The sequence below is a fragment of the Clinocottus analis genome, unplaced genomic scaffold, assembly GCF_023055335.1.
Source record: "Clinocottus analis isolate CAN_PGR_092001 unplaced genomic scaffold, fCliAna1.0.p SCAF_27, whole genome shotgun sequence".
Classification (NCBI taxonomy): Eukaryota; Metazoa; Chordata; class Actinopteri; order Perciformes; family Cottidae; genus Clinocottus; species Clinocottus analis.
In genome coordinates this window covers 2,717,028-2,739,083 of record NW_027176009.1, presented here as the reverse complement: position 1 = coordinate 2,739,083, position 22,056 = coordinate 2,717,028, and positions in this window count along the sequence as shown.

The window sequence follows — 22,056 nt, the reverse complement described above, 5'->3', positions numbered from 1 at the left end:
ATCCCCGTGTGCCTTAACTGCTATCATGTTGTAAACAACTTTGAGCTGGTGTTTGAAGTGTAGACTGCATCTAGATAAGGCTGAACAAATGTTGTTTGAACAAAGCCTTTAGTTGGCGACACCAATTAAAATTCAAATATATAATGACAGAACTAAAATAATGAAGGAGCCTTTGAAATCAAAATGTTCTTGTCCTCGACTGCTGTGATGAATGTAAGGTTTTCTACAAGCATCTCTTTTAAGACATTTAATCAAATAATTCAGAGATCCTTTGAAAGGCACTGAAGCTCTTTTCACATCTCCGAATTGAGTTGGTCTTTGGTGGTTGATGTAAATTTGCTTGATTGTAAGTCTGAAAATAGAGGCAACAGCTATGTAGTGATTTCATCGGGTGAGTCTCTGCATAACTTAAAAAAGAAAAGACTCCACGACACATGACAAAGTGAAGTGCTGCTACATTTAATATCATTTTGACAAAACGGAGCGATATAATGTAATTGTACCTCCTGTCCTCCTCCCCGTAACCTCCCGTTAGTCTGTGCCAAGAGCCGAGTCCAACCCACCAATAGAAACTCCCGGCTCATTCAGCAGTGCATGCAACTCAGAGCCGACTCTCGGAGGACTCCCGCCCACCATGTCCAAACTCAACTCGTATCTTTTTGTATTCTGAGCAAAGATTTGATTTGCAGCCAAAAATTCTAGTTTCATGAGGAAAACTAACAAATCATTCATTCCTTATGTATTTATGTACTTACAAACGAAAAAATTACTCTAAAAACATTCTTTTTGTTTGTGTAATAAAGACAGAAATATACCTCGATAACTAAAAATGTATTTTGCAGTATGTGCAAGGCAAGCAATTTTGAATTGGATTTAATAGGCTCCATCATGGGGTATCCAGTTCTGTCATATATAAGAGATTAACAGGTGGAGAACAAAATGCAAAACGTTGATGAACAAGTTGAAGAGTGAAGCTTAGTTAATACTCGGAGTAGTGCAGATAAAGCGACTAAATTATGAACCATATTCTTAATCTTGTGTGTTGCCACGCTGACATTTGCTAGCTATCGCTAAACACCGAGTACTGATGAGGTACATTTTCCCCTAAAAATTGAGAAGTTATATGCTCACATTAATGTGTGTGCAACATCTCATGGCAATCCATTTGACAGGAAAGTCGGGGGATTACCAAAGTTAGAGGGATGCAACCTCTGGGAACATCTGTACAAAATGTGTCAATTCACCTAACAGATATTTCAATCCGTCCAAAAGTGGAGTACCAACCGAAAGAGGGACATCGCCAACCCTCGAGCCACGCCGTTAAAAATCATTCGTCCACTTTTGCTCCTCTTTGATCACTCCGTGCCACGACTTAGCGAGACTTGACCCCTTTGATAGCTGTCACATATAGTGGTAGTGTATGTATGAAATGCTAATCATCTCTTCAGGCTTAATGTTCTTGCTCACATGTACTCTAATGTCTAATCATCATGCAAGGTCAAAATGGCAGCTCAGGAAACCTCTATATAGGGTGTACGTGGCCGCCGACATTCACAGTCAGTCATTTTAAAAGGCGAAGGGTTAAGTGGTTGTAAATACGGCATATTAGTGGGATTTCATGACTTTCACACTTACATGTACCAGATCCAATGATGCATATGTGAGTTCATGCCAAACTCAACTCTAACATTGTTAACCTTTGACAGCCGAGATTGAGCTCTGCTGTGAGAGGAGAACTGGCAGCCCTGAGCTGATCTATTTCTTACACGACAATGAAACTCTGCCAGACACTGCAGACAAAGCCTTTCCCCACATTGTCTCCTCTGTCTGCTCTCTGTTCAAATGCTGCTCATGTGAGAAAACGCTCTCTCCCTCCCTCTCTCCTCGTCTCTTTCACAGCAGGGGAATTAAATTATCAGGAATGAAGAATGGCGATAACACTCCGATGAATCAGAGTTAGTCTGGAAGTGTATGCACGAAAAGGTAACATGGAGACTTTTACTGCACGACTTGGACTCAAGTTATGGGAGTTGGTTTCCATGACAATGATGCTCTTTTGACTTTCTGATTCATTTTCAGATGTTTGACGGCATTTTCGGACTTCGCTCAGATATATTCTGAACAACTCTGGCAATAAACAAAATACCTCACAACATTTAACAGGTGGAATTGTCATTAGTTAAAGCTGCACTAATATAATAGCTTTATATTAACAGCTCCAGTGACTGTGTATATTACGATGTGTAGCTTGTAGTGATGAACCCAAAGAGATTATTCAAGCTAACATTGACTCTGGACTTCCCCTGAGCTCACCAGAACGCGAGTGTCTTTTATCGTCATGAACGGCTGCCTAAGAGCTCATAAGAGCCTGTGGTAGTTCCCAAAACAGGAGGAGTCTCCAGGAACACCTTTTTCACGTGATGACACACAGACTGAAGGTGAAAATAACACCGGCGCTGCTGTCACATCTAGCGAAGACAGTGCATATCGGTCTTTCTCGTCAGGTCAGCTAACACATAACCTCAAATTACCGCCACCGTAAAGACATTTTTTAGAACATTTGTGTACAAAAATAGAACATGTGTGGTGATTTTAAGCCACCGGTCATCGCTGGATAATGTAAAAATATTGTGAGAGAAAGGTCTGCTTGAGGACTGAGAAAAATGAGATACAGAAAAAAATGAATTACAGTTTTTCAGGAAAGCCATGTACCAGGAGGAGAATGTGGAGAACGTGAAAAAGAATTGGAGAGTGAAGGAAAGAAGAGAAAGAAACAAGGAGAGAGAGAGAGTGAAAGAGCGGGAGAGAGAGGAAGCATTTTCAATGTGTCATCAGGTGTAATTTCAGTTTCTGCTACTCCGACTTAAGTGTCAAAAGATTGAGAGGAGAACAGGCAAGATGAAGAGCTTGAACCTGTGCGTGTGAGAATGGATGATAGGAGAAGGAAGCAGGATGTGGGGAAGAGAGGAAGAGAGAAAGGTACTCTGGCAGAGTAGACTGCTTGGAAGTGTGAGGAGGGGAGAGCAACGAGATACACGAGAGAGTCGGACTGTGCAGGAAGAAAAATGGAAGCGAAGCCTGCGGGATAATAGTCACCACATTAGGCGGCCATCATCCACCTCGACAGACCACACAAGACTCTGCACGGGAGCCGTCATTAAACCCTCCCTACAGGTGTCTGGGTGAGTGATTTTAACCAGAGTAAACGGAACAAGATTAATGATGCGAAATAGCACACAGGGGCCACAGAGCTGTTGGCGTAACTGTGTCCGTGTCAATGAAAAGGTTATTAATGTTTGGGAAGCTGCAGACAATGTCTCCGTTGCTCTACTGCTTCGCTGTATGCCTGTTGTAATGCGCTCTGGTAAAAAAAAAAAAAAAAAAAAAAAAAAATGTGTTTGTTTGTGTAAGCACATGATTTATTACGAGTAGAGCCAGGAGGCTGAAGGAACATTGTAAATGCAGGTAAATGATTTACAAAACATTACATGCAGACATCTCATTCAAACCCATATTACCATGTGACTGTTGTCTTATTTAATAAAAAGGAGACCCAAAGAATGAAGAAGAAAAAAAAGGTTGTTATAGTAAAATTAATCAGAACACTTTGTCATTGTTCCAATCCGCAATCCTGCAGACTTGACAGCAGAGGTCCAGCTCAGGCAGATGTGTCTAAATCAATAGCAAATTTAGGATTGTCGGTGCCCAGCTCATTACATGGGCCGGTGTTATTTACTAGCTTTGGGCTGCCTCCTCCAGTGTCCTTTCCTCCCTCCTTTACTCTACCTCTTCCTTCTCCTGTTCCACAATAGTATTTCATACCCTTACTCCACCATAGTACAACCTGTCCTCACTCAGAGAGAATACGGAGCCAACTGTCTTCATTACACATTTTATTGTCAAGATGTCCTCATCGCACGGCCAACTCTTTCCCGACCTGTTAAGAGAGCAAATCCGCACTGCCCAACTCACAAAGATACGGGTTAATTAACCACCCGAATCCAACCTGGAAACCACCAACATTATGCTCCACAGAGGCTTCAATTGTGAAGACAGAGAGAGAGAGAGACATTGAGAAAGAGGAGACGAGAAGGTGCAAGGTGGATTAGTGCGCACAATGTTTCTGTAAGTTATTAACAACTTCCTCCTCCACACCGGCACTTTCATGTGATGAAGAACTATCCGACTGCAATTGGACCATATTAAACACATTTCTATTGCAAGGTGTAAAGAAGTTCCAAGGTGTCAGTGTTCCCAGAATATTAAGACGAGGAACGTGAAAGTATCTGTATTTTTTTATTATTCATATAAAACAGTAGTGTGGTCAAGATGGGAAGGAAATAAATTGGTTGAAGAAAAAGACACATGGCCATGAAATCAGCAGTGGCACAAGCAAACGTGAAACAGCAGAGCAGATCAACCAAAAGAGCACTTTAAATTCAGCCAGCATGCAGTAAACAGACCTCAGACTGCAGCAGTGGAGTCTTCTACTTCTACATTATCACATTGTGTTTGAGTAGATTTATCTCTTCTGTTGTTGAACATAGCGAAACTAATTCTATATAACTGTGGTTGATAAGAAACCACAGGGCACTCTAAACTAAGCAGTGGTGGAATAAAGCAAAGTGCATTTATTTAAATATTGCAAATCAGAAGATATACTTAATAATAATGGATTTCAGAGACGTTTTTATTGCGACTGTCTCAAAATGAGGAAATATGAAGCAGTTATGGTTTCACTCACAATTGGTACATCAACTAAATGTCAAGAACTATGGAAAGATGATTATCTCTCATCACCCCTTTCCCCACATATTTTGAAGTTGCAATGACTTTTATTCACTTTAAAATACATTTTAGAATGATGCGGATTTAGAGAATAAGGGACTTGATGGCTTTATCATTATCTAATAGAGAATACAATTAATCTTTAATGGTCAACAAACCAGAGCAAATAAAAGTGTTGGTTTTGGCTCAGCGGCTCGGCCTGCTGTGTACTGAACATCCTCGTGTTGTCTGAAGAGGAGGCTGTGATCCGGCCTCCCTGTGTTTACCTACAGCCTTTTAACCAGGGAACGCCGGCGGCGTGGCAAAGAGGGGCTGGATTATCCTGCCTCTGCCAAATGAGGTAGAACGAGGCTAATTCTATTTGAGCTTGACTACTTGAGTCAACCTTACGGCCCAATTAGCTCCCTGAAACGAGAGAAGGCTGGAGGAGAGATAGTGTGATGGTGGCAGGAAACGGCAACGTCGCCTCTAGATGGTGGAAAGATTGAATAATATCTTTTATAGAATCATTTCATATTATATCTTAAATAATAAGATACATTTGTTTATTATTTTGGACGGCTGTCGCTCAGTCTGTAGAGAGACTTAGCTTGGGAACCAGAAAGCCGCCAGTTCAAGGGTCAGGGTTACCTCGTGGGCACTGCCGAGGACCTTTTGAGCAAGACACAGGACCCATAACTGCTCCCGAGGCGCTGTGCAGTAGCTGCTCCTCACACAAGGATGGCTGCTCGGTACACACAATTTTGATTTACATTTACATTTCTTCTGTGCGTGATTATGAAGGGAGGAAATCTAAAAACTGAAAACATTACGTATAACATGGTAATACAATTTAAGCCCTATAGCGAAAGTTAAGCCAGGAAATCCATACTTTTGAAGCTTAGGCCTGAAGTTTATTCCCCGTTCATCTTGCCATTCTCACTCATCATGTCCTTGCTGTCATTGTTTGTGGCTGTCAGTCATGATGTACGTTGCTCTCATACGCTGGTCTTTTCTATCCAATGGCACAGTGACACTCCTGCATTGTTAGCCTATCACCTTGACTGGTCTCTTTGTAAATACGATTATCTCTCTGCCTTAGGTACGTTCATGCAGCTGTTGCATGAGCCCAGTCTTTGCTGACTCATCCTCTTCATCAGAAAACCAGTCTCAGCAGAATCAACAGCTCCCCTCACCAGTGTCTGGCGTAATGGGGTGTCAAGTGTCAAGACTTTATGATCCCTCTGTATATAATAAACAATGATCTCCTCATTTACTTGTTTCTCCTGATAGAGCTGCTGTTTGTCTGAAAAAAAATCTGGAACGGACAGAAATCCAATTTGGACAGTGTTTTCCGAGAAAATCGTCACAAGCTGGAATTTAACAAGAGGGACAAGTTGATAGTGGCATCTAATTAGGATGATTATGGTCGTAAGTGCACCACACCAAGCAATCAGGGATAATTGTCCATAGGAGCCATCCTCATGGCCGATGACCATGAACCATGAACCTTTGTTGCAGCTCTCTCTCTCTCTCGTTTCCTGTCCTCATTCAACTGTCTGTACACAGAGGCATAAAAATGCCTTCCCAGTAATTATTATGTTTGGACAGAAGAGATGGTTTGAACTGTCTCCTTTTAGACCTACGGTCTGTGGAAACTTTTAAAAAGTTCCCCATGACCCACCTATTCAGATCAATAGCTTTACCACATATATATATATATATATATAACCACCCCTTTGATGTTTGACCTTTTAAAGTTATTTACGAATATTACACCACATGTTTTATTGCAGAGCACTTTGTGATGTCCTGCTGTTGAGGTGCTGTATAAAACCTGCTTAAAGTCTGCTGCCTACCAGCTCCCACTAACACCTGAGAGGTCACGGTGTCCTTGTATGCATCAACAGGACAAGTTTTAAACGGTACGTCCTTGCAGCTGCAGTACCACAAGCTGATAACACTGCTCCAGCACAAAGATAAAGACACGACGCTGATCACTGTCTACGTGGTGCCGCTCTCAAACAAGAATCAAGCCTCCGTTTTATTGGCTTCAATGCAGCAGTTTTAAAAATGGTTTCCGCGTGCAACTGCAGTGAGCTTTCCACATCTTGCCGAAAGCTTTGGCAACAAAGATGTTGGTAATTAATAAAATAAAGTGATATGAGGAGTTATAAGTCATTAAGGGGATATTTGTTGCATACTGGAATGAAAACTGCTGCCTGGAAGAGAATCAATGGTCTGCAGTTATGTTAAGTGTGCAATTTGTTAGACAGGCATAACCTCAGCAATGGTTAAACAAAAAGTGGAGAACTTTTGCAGAGAGCAAGTCTAAAAATTATGAAACCAGAGAGTAATGAGAGGGAGCATTTGCATTACAATGTAGTGTGACGCAGAGCAAATAAACCATTTTGACCGAATTTGTTTTGAGGAGAGACAAATCCAATCTCAACAAGGTTTGTTACATAAGGCATTATTCTCCTTTTTAACCAAAGGCTGAAAATGTAATTGCAGATAGAATCACAATTAGCAATTACAAAAGGGTCTGAGGGTCACGGTGACAGTGGCCAAATAATGGATCAAGACACGTGACACACACATTGTGTCACACATATTGTTGTATAATGTAGGTGACGTTCACCGTTAGGGTCAGATCCATCTTCCATTTTGATTTATACAAGAAAAAGAATCTATGAGTATCGGAGGCAGGAAATTGTATTTACTGTTATTCTCCCACAACACTGACAAGCCCAGCCTCCGTTGTTCGACCTCAGTTTTTATATTTGGGGTTGAGCAGGGCGGGTCAGCGAGGAAAAGAGTTTTTGTGTAGAAGTAAGTGGTTTACCACATGAATGATAATCAAGTTGCTGTTGGTTGCTTGGTTACTGTCATTTGAAATCAGAGGTTGTGGAGGGACAGGAGAGGGATTTTTGATCCTCTGGGTTTGTCTGTTCCAATATCGAGTCCAGTGCTTTGGATAATGACAGCCACGCTTAGACAGCATTTTTTTTATTTTTTTTATTCCGAACAAATAACCTCTTACGGTATTTATCTGGCTGATTATTGTGGGTTTGAAAACACCGCTCCCATTTCCAGGAAGGAATAGCTGAGAGCAAACACACACACACACGCACACACACACACATCATTGACAGATTTTACGCTCGTTCGAAAAATCAAACACGCCCAAGCGAAGTTTCAACCAGGCGAGAGAGGCTCAACAGTCTGCAGGTTCGTGTGGCAGCCTGAAGTCCCAGAGAACTCCAAGTGAACGTTATTATTTAACTATTTAGTGATATTTACTTTTCTCACCCATCAAAGAACCAGAAACACTGGCTTTATCGAACAACTGAAGTTTCAATAAGAGCCACACTGCAAAAAAAACAAACCAAGCACTGAAGAGAACAACAACAATTTCTGCTGGATCTCCATCGTGCATTCTTCATACTGTGGACAACATGCATCGGCAGAAGGAAATAAATTCCCATTGCGGTATGATTGATGAGTGGCTTACTTTGATCGTCTATTGACCAGAAAGTCCCCTGTCACATCATGACACTCGAGTATCAATCATCATCACATGGTCTGGACTTGAGGGCCGTTCAGAAAGAACAAAATGGCACAGCTTTAAAAAACAAAGAGCGACTTTGATGCCACAGGTTCACTTTGTGAGATGCAGGAGTTTGAAGGCTTACTGGATGTACAGACTCTTCAGAATGCTTCATAATGCTACGAGGAAACAATTGTCAACTCAATCATGTTACTCTTCAACTGAACGATTGGAAGGTGAACAGTAGAAATGAGTGGTAGGAATATGTGCTTTTCATTGGCCAACATTAGATGTTTCTGGATTACGTGGTATTGTGTCTGGATAAAATGAGCCAGGTTAATAAGTAAATATCACCAGCTCTGTCGTCAACAAAGTTGGGCTGGAAAAAAAAACGTGCATGCAGGCTGAAATTTAACCATGCTGGTGTCAACCTTGTTTAGAAGGTGCTTTGAGTGAAACCAAGTTAGAAAAGGTGAGTTACGAGTAAGAATAAGACTAACTTTCTGGTCAGCAAATCAGTTCAGATCAGCAAGCAACCACAAGCGGGCCGAAGGCTCGACGACGGTGTGAGAACCAACACACCAACAACTCTCCATCAACACATTCACATTGCTGGGCAGAAATATTTGCACCATGCCAGGACAACTGGACAAGCTTCTCGTGGTTTCAGTTAAGTGTCAGATATTATTCCCAGGAGTACATATATTTATATGTACTCCTGGGAATAATATTTAGTGGACTCTTAATGGACTTGCGGACATAATTCAACGGGACTGGTGGTTTAATGTCAATACGAACTGTTTGGTTTATGGGACTCACGGGGATATTACTCTGATGCTGCTCATGGTAAGTGTGACATGTTCCCTTTAAGAGAAGCAGCGTAACCTTGGTAACACAACATCATTTGGGGGTTAAAGGTGATGTGGGGTCAATGTTTCGGAAGTTATGTTTCGGGAGTGTGGCTTAAATGGCGACAGTGGTGTGCAGCCGAAAAAAAGGGACGCTTGGTAACTTTGTCAATCCCAGTGCTGCTTTTCTGCCTCTCAAGTGCCCGTTGAGCCGGACACGTGGGACCTCCTCCTCTGTCCCGCGGGGTCCCTCGTCTCCTCACCATGGCAGACAGAAGCACTGGTCGGCCAGAGGCCGCGCAACTGTGGACAACACCGGTCGAGGTGGCTCGGGCGTTCGTTGGGTCGCCGGGTTTGGCGGCCCAGCTGACTTTCCCTGAACCGAGGCCCCCAGATTATCCAAACTCTGGAACACAAGTGCAGAAAGCCGAGGGGTGAAGCTGCACCGCACCACTGTGGGATTTGGACCCGAGACATTGACTTTTTTTTCTTTTTTTTCTAGTCTCGGTGAATTCTGGGGGTTTGTAGGTATGTAGTGGGCTCTTCATGGATTCAAGGACATAATTCAACAGGACTGGTGGTGTAGTGTGAAGTCAATACGAACTGTTTGGTGATGGGACTCAGGGGGATTACACTGATGCTGCTCATGGTAAGTGTGACATGTTCCCTTTAAGAGACGTAGTGTAACCACGGTAACGCAGCATCATTTGTGGGTTGAAGGCGATCTGGTGTCAATATCTTGGAGGTTATGTTTTATGTCCAGTCCAAAAAGAAAAGACACTTACTGACTTTGTTAGTCCCGACTTTGTTAATAGTTTGTTAATAGTTATAGCTATTTTATATATATTTTTTCTTCTTTTTTTTATAATTAAAAGTTATATATATATATATATATATATATATATATATATATATATATATATCTTTTATAATGTAATTGTTTTTCACAAATACACTACATGTATTCTAATTATTTTTCCGTATCAGCTTATTTTCTCATTGACCAACATGTCTGTTCCTCGCCATGTCTGTCTGCTGGCTGCTTGCAGGCAGCTGCTCAAGCGCACTGCTTAACGCTTTTTGCCCAATCAGATAAGGCCTCTGTTTTTCTCTACGTGTCTCTCTTCTCTCTCTCCGTCGGGTAAACACATGGTGACAGCCAGCGAGCACACACAGTCCGGTACATTAGGTGGCAGTATGCACCTAGTCAAGTTGGTTGTGATCCGCCACTTAAACTTGAAGAAGAAGAAGCTGAAGCTGCAGACTTTCCCCGTGTGGCCTCTACAACACTTGAACCTGCTGTCCTCCCAGCCCTGCGACGCATCTCACCCTGCTTGGCCACGCACGATGGAAACTGGAAGACAGGTCTCGCTGTTAGCTCGGCGCTAACTCGGCCCGCGTTTTGAGCTCGGGGTGGGTGCTGTTGACAAGGGAGGGGCGTAGGTACAAAATCCACATCTTGGAGTCAGAACTATTTGTCTTACTGTAAAACATTGTGAGTTATAAGTGACAGTTTATACTTCACCACACTGATCTTCTACTGAAATAACTGAGATCATTCAACACGGGCAGAAGAGGCAGACAATGTAAATAAAGATATCACCCATACAAGGCAGAATAAGGGGTTTCCCTCTCAAATGAGCCGGTATCTCCGAGAGAGAGACAAGGAAAAGTCGACCTGGACACCGAAATCATCAACCGGAGACATCGGCTTAATCAGTCGTCTCAATTGCTTCTCTTTGAGCCAGAATCATCCATTATTACCAGACAGTGACACAGATCAATTAGGTACAGTAAAGGGTCTATTGTGGCATCCACCAGGTCCCAACTTAACATCCTTCATTTATTTCATTTAAGATTTAGGGCACTCTAAATCTCAAATGAAAGGCCCGAAACATGGAGAAAAGATGATCTCTGATTGAAAAGGAAGAAAAACAAGGTTCAACCTCAGAACTCATGCACACACACCAACATAATCATCATTTGCAACAACAATTTGGTTGTTCTCTCACTTATGTGTGTCCTTGATTAACTCAGGGAAATCACCACCATCCATTACAATGATAAAATGCTGCAAAAAAGCAGATTGTAAGTCTGTCACTTTGGCTGTATTTACTTCTCTGGCAGATAGCCAACCCAAGGTAAACAAATCTACTTTGAAACTTCTTTGGCAGTGAGGAAATTAAATTAGCTGCTGTATTGGTCACTGACTGATTGTTGAATAGTTACCGTCATGTTCTGTGGCAATTTCTCCCACGAGAGTGAACACTCTGGGCCTTTTTTTTCTGTTGTAGTCTTTACTTATAATCAAAAACGATGTTTCATAGCTTATTTAGGGTTGCAGCAGCACTAAAGGATAAGGCTGGTAATGTGTCTTATGGACCACAAATCAGCAATGAACTGAGTATTGTCTCTGTATTAAAACCTGACATATCTCATTCCTCTGTGCCATCAAGCTCCATTATTGTTCAAGAACTATTAAAAACACTGGTCCACTGACTGACATGTACCTCCATTATGATGGAGTACACTAATATATCAGTTACACTCATAAACTTGGCAGGAAAACAGCCACAGTTAGATGATGCTTTTTCTACCTACATACCATTTTGTCAGAGATGAGATCAAATGTTCTGATGAATGTCGGTATCCATTACTGGTGGAAAAATATTTTTAATAATGAAAATGAGGATCAAGGCAGCATTTATTCTTCACAGATTGAGGAATTCAGCTCATGCATCTTACAGTGAGGGTCATCTGCTTTAGAACACAGCTGCGAACCGTACCTTATTGTCTCTGCTTATATATGAGCTCTTAGATCTTTCTTTACACTTTTTCCTCTTCAGACACTTATCTCCACATTTGAGGACGAAGGACAGCGATGAACAGAACTGACCAAAGAAGCAGTCGGGGCACAGAATGTTACACAACCGCAGCTTTTCTGGAGAATTGAGGTGCACCAAGGCGTCGGTGGTGCGTCGGACTTTACATGGGGAAACAATCGCCGTGGGTCTTTTGATAGCTTGATTTTTGGACAAGCGAACACTCTGAAAACAGTTTGCATCACAAACATGTGAATTCAAGCCAGAGTCAAAAACTATTACGTTTTATACAAATCACACAAATGCCATACTTTCTCAACCAAAATGCTCCATTATACCAACAGGATGACTTCCCACTGTAAGGCCCTCTGGCACCATTATATCACATGAAACACCTTGACAGTTGACAGTGAACAATACATTACCCCTTGGTGGCCCTGAGAGGAAAAGATCCCTACCTCTGACCGTCTCTTCCTCATGTCTGTAAACAAACACATGGCTGATCAAAGAATTTATGCTTTTCCGGAGAAGGAACGCTGCACCATCTGCTGTTGGATTGTAAAGCAGGTGGGTGATTTCCCTGTAAATGGTATTCATTTGGCTGCAGACCTTCAGCGCACTGCCAGGTCTCCGTGTAGAGAATTTGGCTGAGTTTGAACCTGCATATGCATGCTCCTCTGCTGCGAGACTGGACACCATCTGCTGAGCGTCGACTGTTTGGCTGTGTGCGTGTGCGTGTGTGTGTGTGTGTGTAGTGATGAGACTATGAATGTGATTATTAGTGGAGGAGTTAGGATTTGTATTGGCTGATGGTATTTGAATTCCCTATAGACGTGTGCATGGCATTCATATCCTCGCTTTAAAATGAGAGGGATCTGCTTCACCCTGTTGTATTATTAATAATTTGATGGTTGAGAAATCTTATTCTCACTCCTGCAACAAATTCCACAAATCAATTTTCAGTTTGCATTAATGTTTTATTCTCAAGTCATTCTGATCACACCTGGTGAAAGAACACGGCTTTGTTGCTGCTCGCTTTTCAGTTGCATTTCAAGAGAAGCAGCATTGGCACAATGAATCCCAATGACTCCTACTGTGTGTTTAAAAATAAAGTGAGTTTTAGGGGAATAAGCAGTGCCTCTGGTGAGTTGTGAGTTCAGAGACTGATTCCAACATAAAAGACCACACGGCTTCACCACACACACAGCTGATGCACGGCTTCTTTTGTCTGTATTTTCTGCACATGCTTGCACTTTGAGGTTATTGTACTTCGATGTTAGACAGAGGTATTGCATTTTTTAGCGACACTTTGCAGATTAATGTGTATTTATAGCCTTTATTTTGTATCTCAACGGCTCACGACATGCCGACGGACAACAACACACAAGGGAGAGCGACTTGATTCTCTGCTCAGGTAGATATTACTCCAATATATCTTTACAAAGCGCTGCTATTTTAATGCTCTGGATATCGAATTTCGCACCTTTTAATGACCATGAGTATCATATGATTAAAATGTGTCAATATTCATACTCACTTTTCCGATACGCAAAGTTCAGTGCAGCTCTGCTGCCGGCTGCGCCACACACACATACACCCACACACACGCACACACACCATCGTCACAGGCAGCTACTCTGAGCCCCTGCACATCTCGATGAAAACGTTTCTCTCATCCAGATTTGTAATTGAACCTGAATACATTTACACCTGGTATTAATGTGTCCCCAGTGTCCACCTTGAGGTCAAATTGAGATCTCATCCCTCCGGCCCCGTAGGCTGCATTACACACAGGCTTGATACCAAGAGAAGGTGCGTAATGCGCTGACACATCCGCCTGAAAGCGTTGCCGTTAAGGGGGAGAGGGCCCGCCAATGCAACTTTGAATGACACCTATACGAGCACACACAAGGGATGAGCAGAGGAGGCGCTAAGTGGAAGGAAGCTGAAATGCAGCTACGAGAGGACATTTTGGTTATGGAACAGGGCTAGCCACAACAGCTAGCGTTAGCATTGAACTTAGAGGTTATCCGTCGAAATAGGTTTTTGCTGCGTGGAGTGGACGCGGGCACTTTATAAAAAATAATAATAATTTTGTTGACGGATATAGAACAAGGCAAAGCGGGTAATTCACACCCGACGCGGTGTTCATGGTTGTCGTGAGGGAAAGTCACATCCTGATTATCGCATCAAACTTTGGCGGCTGAAAATTGCTTTTAATTAGCTCCACCTGGATCAACTACAGTGTTACTCATACTGAATATGAATATAACAGTATGAGAGTACCCATTCGGCATGCTGAATATTTATGTTTAATCCAAGACTTTTACATGGCTGTATTGCTACTTTTTCTTAATTAAAGGATTTACACCTGGCATTAATATCTGTGCCCAGTGTCCACCTTAAGGTCAGATTGAGATCTCATTCCTCCAGCCCCATAAGCTTCATTACCATACTATTATTGTATGCTTCTAAATGTATTGTTTTATGATATTTATAGTATTAAGTTATTCTGTAGAAACACTGATCACTGAGTCAGTCTGTCTCTTACAATCTGCCCTTTTTGTCCAGAAAACAGCTCAAATTCATATGGATGACATGAACGTTGTAATTAACGCCTTTCACCGGGAGATTACAGCGATGACTCACCCATGAATCATGCAAACTAATGCACATATGAAATGAACCAGCTCATTGTGGCTCTCTCAAATACTTATAAGTTGACCACAGGAACATTATTGGAAAGTGGAGGAAGGCAGTAAACACGTCATCAGCAAACCCTCTGAGGCTCTGATCAACCCTCGACTCCTTTTACCAATGCGCATAATAGTCATATATATAAAAAAAAAAAATACGTCACATCGGTGGAGAACATCGGAAAACAAAACCGGTTGAGAGCAGAAGCGCAGCAGGTAATGGAGGCCACCCATTCTTAACCTTGGCTCCCCATTACGAATCCACTCAGTGGGCTTTTTCAGCAGCTGCATATACAGGGACCGGCACGAAAACAGAACTTAGAGCGCATATGAGAGGACTAACGAGTGGCTGATAGATGGTTGCTGATGGGCAGGGTCCATTATTTCTTCCGTCATCCGATGTTGGCTGTTTGTATAGCTGTCTCAGTAATGGTCGATGTTTTTTAAATTATTTTTGGAACATTACTGTACAGTCTGGCCGGGTGAGATGAACCCTCACTTTGTTCATCATCTTGCATTCTTATAGAATATCTGTTTATGGATTATGTGAGGAGATATCATCACACATCTACGCAGTGTACAAAGATCATATAGTGCGGCTATCCCCTTTATCAGCTTGTTGTTTTGATGCTTCCAGCACCTTGTTAAGATTTAGCCGACTGAAGCTGTGGTCTTCCTGCATTATGGTTGATGACAGATGACACATGACAGACACTTCCCATTACAGGACTACTATCAGATTAACAAAGCAAGTCAAAGTGTTAGTGATAAAACCACCATTGGTTTCCACTTATTTCTGTGTGTCTGTGAATTAATTTGTAGAAACGTATAATGGTAAATCACAATGAACATGATTTATCATCAATTGTTTTGTACACATAGTTTACATTATAATTATTTTTCCCAAGGTGCCATTGTTTGTGTAAATGAACAGTTCAAAAGCTCGAAACCTTTTACTTATCATTGTATGTGACAGAAGTAAGTGCATGACCTCTTTCTCTAACTGAGCCGTGGTCTCTTCAGTGAGAAGAACACAAATACAGAAATCTCTTATGTAAGTTGCGTCTTCATGTAGGACCACATCAATCATAGTAACAAGTGGATTGAGAAAATACATTTTCCAAGGCCTTTATAATAATAATAATAATTGATAATGCCAAGCTTTAGATTAAAAGGATGAAAGGTGTAAATTACCAATTTAAAATGTGTCCTTGTTTTAATCACAGTAAAAGAAAATTTAAAAAAACTACAGCTTTAGAGCATGGTCAGTGGACACAAGTGTATTAAATATGCAACATATGGCAAACATTTTCTCTCTACAGTGTTTGTAGAAGTGTATGACTCTGCTGTCTCACTTCACTTGGATGCACAGACTTGACGCTTACATTTCTAATCTCCAATTTTTAAAGCTGACCTGAATGCTTCGAAGCATCAACCATTGCCATGTTTATTGACATTCAAATCAGTATTGGTATGAATCAGGGTTTCTGTATACAGGCTATGTATTATTACCCCCATAAGTAGACCATTAAATAAAGAGCAGTAATCTCACTTTTTTTTTATCAAATGAAATTTTCAAGTGAGAAAAAAACAATCCTGTGTGGTACTCCTCGACAAAGCTAATATGAGAATATCTTTCTAATCCCTATATTAAGGATTAGAATATTTGCCATATTAAAACAGAATCCTCCCACGTGAACAAACAAGAACAATCATGCTTCAATTCACTGAGAGCAAATATAAACTGAAACCCAGAGCAGCAGAAACTCCAATGCAAACAGGAGTCCCACTGAAGGTTGTAATTTGCTATGCAGCATTGACATCATGAGTGATGGGCTCTGGATGACGGATGTCGAGCCGGATATCTCGTCACCGATGTGTGATACCGCTGTCCGCTGAGTAAAGGAGCATAAATCAACAGAAACTCTGCAGCGTGTGAACCAGTGACCACACAGGTTAATGGTGAGGCAGACAGCAAAGCGTCAAGGACAACAACTTCTGCACAGTCCGTGCATTTGTTTAACCGGGCAGCCAACAGTGATAGCCAACACTGAGTGGAGTCTCTGCTTCTTTAGTGAAGTAAACAATTTAAGAGAAGTGGATAATGTGTGTTTTTTGTCCTCTGTTTGTATTTATTTATTTATTTTAAGTAACCTGCACTTCACAAATTGCAGTCCCCATTAGCATTTGAAACAGTATTATCTGCCTCCCGGATGACTCAACCTGCCTAACATGTTGCTGTTAACCTCTCTAACGGCTAATCAAGAGTGAGTTTAGTTCAAATAGTTTTGCAGCTGAGAGACCTTTAAAAATCTGAGTGAAAAGAAAAAAACGGACACTGCAATAAGCGTTCGACCCTTTAAATACCAGCCAGGACATTCAACAAATGTTAAATCTATTTAATTCCTAATGTTTCGGTTGTCTGTGTCATGGTCCCTGCTGTGCTCCAATGATAAATATCATTGTGTATCACTCCTGCTACTTGTGTTTGCTTTTGGGTCCAGCCTTGCATGAGAGGCTCTGGAGCAATAGATTACATAAGGCGCTACATATTATTGTCAGCAGTGTAGTGGGTTTTTTATTTGTGATGTTGGATGTTACAGATTGTCATGTATGCAAATATTGATCCCACTGTTCTGATTTCATGAATAAAGTTATTTTAAAGATATTGTTACTCAGAATATATGTTTATAATGTTATGTTCTTGACTATCAAATTAGATTTTTAAAATATTACAATATATATTCTTTCTAACGGTATATATATATATATATATATATATATATATATATATATATATATATATATATATATATATATATATATACATACACAAATACATATATATATACATATATATATATATGTATATATATACATACACAAATACATATATATATACATATATATATATGTGTATATATATATATATATATATATATATATATATATATATATATATATATTTATATACACACACCTACAAAATGCATACAAAAACACATATATAAATATACAGACACATATGCATATATAGACAAACACATGTGTGTGTATAGATGTGCATATATACACACACACACACACACACACACACACACACACACACACACACACACACACACACACACACACACACACACACGTAGTGCTGGCATAGCTTCCTGAGATGGCATTTAAACTCTCAGCATACGAGTTCCCACTGGGAGACAGACCTAAAACAGGCATGTAATTAGTTTTAAAAAGCCTGTTAACATGTTTCGCCCACAACTGAACTTAATCGTACAATTTGGGAAAAGCTGTTTTTAATCCTATTAAACTTTGTGCTAAAAGTCACCCTCTGTGAAAAGGCAACAGGCTCAGATGGGGTACCAATCTGGTGAGATTTTCTTTCATAATTGTGGAAAAGGAAGCAATATGTTTTCTCTAGGGGACTGGCTGAACATGTTGTACCCTGTCAGCCAGTATAGGTAACGTTAATTGACTGTGACAGATCTGAAAAAAAAAATCTAATGGTATATTTTCCTCTATTTGTGCCCTCCAATCTTCACCTCTGGCTTTCACAACTCATTTCCATCCAGTCCCCATAGCCGTGTATAACCAATACATCATGCATCCGTTTCACCGGCTCCTTATGTAATTGTTCTTATGACACAAATTGAACAACGATGTCCTTTTTTTCCCTTTTGTTTTCGACAGATTGCAGCGACTGCGTCTGTCATGTTTGTGTATGCGCCTGCATTAGGATGTACATGAATACATTTCACAGCATGAAGGGGACAGTGTTCAAGAGCAGTTTCTCTCAGTACTTTAATGGATTTTTGTTACGTAATTCACTCCTCGTCCTTCAATCATCACGATATTGCAAATAATCAAACAATTTGGGCTGCCATTGCAATCTATGCTTGGCTATGCTAATATTGTAGCTGGCCCAGCCAAATTCAAAATAACATCATATAAGCATAAATATGGCATTTAGACACAACGTTTTGTTGAGTCTCTATTAAAAAAAAAAATATGAGGTCGCATTGACCTCTGGGTTCATCAAAAATGTTTTTTCCCCTCCAACGCTGATAGGCTTTAGCGACACTTAATTATAAATAATGTTAGAAATGTTATCAATAAGTTACCTTGGACACACTTGAGTCAAGTAAAAGCTGTTATTAACTTGACAAATCGGGTCATATTAGTCTACTGACTGTTCACAAATAACACCAGTTTATTATGCTCCTTGTCTTCCAAACAAAACAAAAAAAAACATGCTGCGAGATGGAGGGAACATGAATGATGAAGGAATAGACAATAAGAGGGGAGGAGATGGAGGCGCATGGAGAGGAGAGCCGCCTCTCCCATCAGTGTAAAGAGGATAATTGGTGGCTGACCCTCCGCCGTCCATCATCCTCTGCTGGATAGCGAGGTGTAACTAACACATTTCCAGAGCACCCGGAACCGCTGCATCACGTGCCCATTCAAGCTTCAATGTACTCTGTAGGGGACACTCCAAACACACACCCACACACATTCTCTTACACACACACACACATTAAAGCCTGTCACCTGGCATACAGAGTCTTCTGTATGAGTGGTACCCACTCAGTGGAGTCGTAACTCACTAATGTGTGTAATTAGGGTTCTTTGATCAGGCTGGATGAGCGCTCAATAAGTACACCGACTAGTGATAAAAGAGGTGTTTGAGGCAGTGGGTCTTTGCATGCATTTACTGATGTTTTTTTTCCCTGTCACATGCTGCTCAGAGCAGGAAGTTAACTGGTCCGAGCGAGGACAATATCGAGTTCCTTGAGGTTAATACACAGTGTGGTGTATCATGTGGTAGAGTTAAATAATATTAAAGAATCACCCGAAGGCATGAAATTGTCACACCACGTCCAATTCATACTGTGTTTTTGAGGAGGAAAACTCTAAAATATATAGTACTGCAATCAGCTTGAGATACATCAGATACTTTTAAGTTCAAAATAAAAGGCGTTGCCTTTTAGCATTTGCATAACTGGTCAAACAAGGACATGATATTATATCCGGGATTTTTGTCGTATGTACACTTAGGGTGTTGGCATCAAGCAGCGAGAAGTTCACTGTACCCTGATCATTTTGCACCCGTGGTCCACAATCATCCATCATGCAAAGCAACCAAACGTTGACAGGTTTGCGCCATGGGCATTAGTCAAATGGAAAAAAACGTGCGCAATCACGATTATTCCACTTGCATAAACCCAAAGCTAACACAGTGGGGCCGACTCTAATGGAAGAAAAGTACTTGCTGCACAAAAACTCACCAGATGACAGTATGCACTAATTTGCATTTCGCAGATCTGATGAAGCATCAGTTATGGATGAGAAATTCAGAAATCGCTTGGATGTAAGATCGCTGTACCAAGTGCAGTTTGAGTCAACACATTAATTCACTAAGATTTAAAAGAACAAATATGCTGACACGTCATTTCAGCACGTACTCTTGCTATACCGTCAACTGTCTCTAATCTGCCTGATATATTGCATAAACATGTTTGTGTTCATTGAATCAGAGTAATTTGAGCAGAATGGTCATATTCAATGGTTTCTATGTTTTGCATGTATCAAGCTAACAGCATGGCAATCCAGACTTTTCCTCTGATACCATCATCAGGTTAAACGTGTCTTGATATTACCAAATATATACAAAAAAAGGATGACATTACTCTCAACTATAGTAGGTGTTTTTATGTTTTGTTTTAGCTAGCATGCTAACCTGCTAAACTAAGATGGTGGCAAAGTAAAACACAAAAAAATCCCAAAGTTTCCTCAAAGGCCTTAAACCCTGAATCCTCACTGACTCACTGAGGTCACCTTGTACAAATATGGTCGAGTGCGAGAGACTCTCAAGGACATGAATAAATCTGTGTAATATAATCTCTGCTTCCATTTCTCTAATTTCATGTGTTTTTATGTTCCATCTTTTATCCTGAATGTTTTTGAGTAACTGTAATTATCCAGGCTGAGCGCTCACGTGCCCTCCTCTTTCTTTCCCTTTTTGTATATCTCCATGCATCTGCTGGTTACCCGTGTTTAATGTCACATTGCTATGCATTGTGGGTAATTCTCTTGGGAAAAGTCTGCAGAAATGCGGATTTACAGAAAGCAATGTTAAGGGCTTAAAATGTCTGCGAGAGAGCCCTCAAACACTTGATGCTTTGACAGTGTGACAGCCCGAAACCACCTAAAGTCAGCCGGTGCCCAATCCCAATCAGACAGTGGAGAATTTCATAATCAATGAAATACATAATAATATAGGAAAAAGCAAAATGTATCTATAACTCTATAATTAAACTGTCAGAATTACAAAGCCACAAAAAGGTTTTAAAAAAACCTTGCAGAACAATCGTATTTGACAGAATGAGGAACGCACTGTTTATAGAGCCTGACGAGTTGGGCCGAAATGAAGGTGCTCGGCTATCGATGCCTGGGGCTCGAGGCAACCTTGTGTTACAAGGAGCATACTTTTTCTTTTTACTTTTAGTATACTGCAGCTGCCCGTAAAAATGATGTACTGTTAAATGTGGAATGCATTTAATAGGGACGTAATACTTCATCATGACACTTCACATTGAACTTTAAACCTCACGCTCATATATATATATATATATATATATATATATATATATATATATATATATATATATATATATATATAGATATATATATATATATAGATATAGATATATAAAGGATTGATTGTAAGTCAAAATAGAAAGAAAAACTTACCGACTTGCAAACTGTGACGAGATGCAGTAAACCATTCTGGAATTTTTGGCGTACTGCATTTCAAATCTTTTTAAAAAATGCTAAATAGTATGATCGTATGTGTACTGAATAACACAAGCAGTCATGTTTCTCTACAAGAGAAGACGTAAGCTTGTCAGGGAAATTGTTGGACAGTCAGTCCAACTGACTAAAATCAGGTTTTAGGGGTTAAAATCTTCCTCTCTTGTCAACTCCTCCTCGCAAAGGACAGCTTAGTGTGGATTCACTGTCCATAAAATCACTTCTGTAGAATACACATATATGTTCACCTTCGTTTCAGTTGTTGAATTTGTTATTTTTTAAGTCTCTTGACATGGGACACTTTTGAGGCAACAACGTTTTGAAATTGCCTTTTCATCTTTTCATCACTTTGTCATTTACTGGCAGTCAGGCATCAAATGAACAAATCTTCGTACCGCCTCTCCCATGTTCATGTTTAGGCACAGTTAAATCTGGTCAAAATGAAAAGTAGAACTGACTTTAACAATGTAATTTCCTTATCACAACGGGGACTTAACGCTTAGCTTCTTGTGCGAGCCGACGCCAAAGTCCCAGTAGGCTCAGACAATTATTAG